The sequence below is a fragment of the Pieris rapae genome, chromosome 9, assembly GCF_905147795.1.
Source record: "Pieris rapae chromosome 9, ilPieRapa1.1, whole genome shotgun sequence".
NCBI lineage: Eukaryota > Metazoa > Arthropoda > Insecta > Lepidoptera > Pieridae > Pieris > Pieris rapae.
Genome location: NC_059517.1, coordinates 4,537,426 through 4,540,331, shown reverse-complemented (window position 1 = coordinate 4,540,331; position 2,906 = coordinate 4,537,426). Strand labels below are relative to the sequence as shown.

The 2,906-nt window shown below is 31.4% G+C and overlaps 1 long non-coding RNA gene across 1 annotated transcript; it reads left to right on the top strand.

Moving 5' to 3' along the window:
• The first annotated feature begins 1,133 nt into the window (after positions 1 to 1,133).
• LOC123689446 lies at positions 1,134 to 1,810 on the top strand. The gene is made up of 2 exons (XR_006750428.1): positions 1,134 to 1,596; positions 1,706 to 1,810. It is a non-coding gene; the product is annotated as an uncharacterized LOC123689446 (long non-coding RNA).
• Positions 1,811 to 2,906: the final 1,096 nt, after the last annotated feature.

Below are 2,906 nucleotides of genomic sequence, written 5' to 3'. Positions count from 1 at the left end.
GACGGTTTTACATAAAATAAAACCGATATTATGTGCCGAGAAGGAAAACATACAGCATTGTAGGAAGTTCTTCCTGGTGAAGACTCTATGACGATGAAAATGACAATGTCCTAGCTGGTAAAGATAAGTATGAATTTGAGGCGATTACAGCGCCAACTATTGTATTTAAGAGGAACTATTTCAGTCGGTAAGTATCGCACTTCATGGCTAAGTATACATTGCTTCTTCTTCAACATACAATGCTGTATGTTTTCCTTCTCGGCACATAATATCGGTTTTATTTTATGTAAAACCGTCATATTATTTTAAATTAAATATGGTTTGTTTCATGTTCTTTCAAAATTTAAGGTTATAAATAAAAAATATTTAATCCTGCATAATCGTGATATAAAATAATTAATACTTAGTAGTATATAGTACTTATTGAAATAGGACCAGACATCAGAAGTATACAACGAGATACAGTAATATATCATAGCAGATATGAATAAATTAACCAATTTTGATAATAATTAAAGTGGGTAGTTCATTTGGGTAAAATTTACAATTCAGTACCTCGATTTTGAGGTCAGAGGGGGAGGGGAGAGGGGGGGGGAGGGTGGAGGGTCTACTTATCACCCCCAACCAATTTCAAGCACCAGAAACAGTTATTTCAATAAAAAAATAAAAAAAAACAAAACATATATACCTAACATTAACCGGACCCATCGTCCTCAAAGTCATCCACATAAGCCGGTCGTTTACCAAGCATAGTTCACCAAGTTTCAAAAACGCACATTCACAAAAAAACAAAAGAAATGTAAAAAGTAGCGGATTTTTAACGGCTAATCCGTACTGTAACACTAACACACTCTTCTGGCAAAATCCAAATTCGAAATGGCCGATTGCGTTTAAAAAATGAATAGGGATGTAAAAAATATCGATTTTTAAAAAGTCGAATTTAGAGCGCGATTTAAATATTCGATGACAGACAAGACTAGACCACGTGGAAAGTGGGGTGCTCTGATAATTCTAATTAATAATTCGGCTTTTGAACGGCTCCGGCGCGAAGGAAGAGCAGCCCCCACCCGCTGTACCAAAGAACAGGCATTTCATGCCGACAGACAAGACCGGACCACGTGGATAGTGGGGTGCTCTGATTTTTGAATATAAAATTTAGAAAATAAAGTAAACACTTTATTGTAGTAAAAATTAGCTTTATAAGCTGTAGGAATAAAAAATTAATTCTTTATTATCATCGATTTTTAGTAAGAATTAGCTTTATTGTAGTAGGAATAAAAAAAAACACTTCTTTATTATCATCGATTTTTCATACTAAAAACAATCGATTAATTTTATGCAAAATGTCACATCTCTAGTAAATCTCTAGTAACCAATAGAAAAGTATTAATTGGATAACCAATAGAAAAGTTCGAAAGTTAAAATGGCGGATTGTTTACAAATTTGTACTGTTGCACAAAACATCAAAAAGTGTTTTTAAATATTTAATTAGTGTAAATTACAACTCAGATACCATAAATGACTCCAAATGTCACGGAAGTGTTCAAATCAAGGCCCCCGAGACCCTATCTAGGGGTCTGAATAAGCAAATTCAAGGTAAATAGAAAAGTTTACAATGGCGGATTGTTTACAAATTTCTAATATTGCACAAAATTTCGAAAAAATTTTTAAATATTTAATTTATTTTAAACTACAACTTAAGCAGCAAAAATTACTCCAAATCTCACGGAGGTTTTCGAATCAAGGTCCCCCGAGACTCCTACACACTCAGTTTAATCACAATCAAGGTATTGAATATAAGATCCAACCCGTTCATTTAACAACTATGGTAAGAAATCATTGTTACTTTATTAAACCATTAATATAGTGCTCAGTGCACACTGTCACTGACTAGCAGTAGCCAGTAAGGCAGAGAGGTGACAGTAATAGGGTTGTTGAATCATGAATGTTGGCAATTGGCATTTGTCAATAATAAAAGATGAAAATGGCGGTACATATAGTTGCTCGATCGCAATAAATAAATTATTAAGATTTCACCATAATATTTTTCAGCTGAGAAAACGAGTAATAATTTATGAAAAGTAAAATAAAGTTAACTTTAGCCTGGCCGCAAAACAAATATTTCGTCCTAGGCCGATTTTTAATACATACAAAAAAGTTTACCTATATTCCTCGGAAATTTTAATGATATATTTATGTTTTATGTGGTTTTAACCTACGTTGCATAGATGACCATGAATATAATAAAAACAGGAAATAATAACTCACGTTATAGGAGAAAGTATAAATACATGAAAATGAAAGTAAAAAGCTTAATCATTGTAAGTATTATAGTACGACATGTAAATATTATATTTACGTTTTAGTGATTGTAATGTCATAAATAGATGTACTGTTCTTTTAAGCAAGAAGATCATTGTAAATAATAATTGAATTATATGAGACCTGATTCAGATGTTCACACTTATGACGCTACAATTTTCAAATTTCATTAGTTTTCTGATTAGAACAGTTTAACTGAAATTAAATGTTTTACTGTTTATCTAGGAAAATGCAGCATTATGTGATGAAGTTGCTAGAGTACAAGAAAATATTCAAATAGTTAAAGATGAACGAAAATTCTTATTATGCAAATTGCTTGAACATGAAAATGACACTGATAGTGCACAGGTATATTATAGACCTGATGTAATGTCGATATCTAATGGAGCTAAAACAAAACCTAAAAAGAGAAGGAGTCAGGAAGAGTCTGGAAAAACATAAATTAGTTGTCAATTAAACATGAGTTTTAGAGACAAACTAGGGTTAGTTTTATTTATAGAAAATTTATTTAAAATTTAAAAACCAACAGTTGTTAATTTCATAATATCTTCTTAACTAATATTGTCTATGTCTTGGAAAATAAT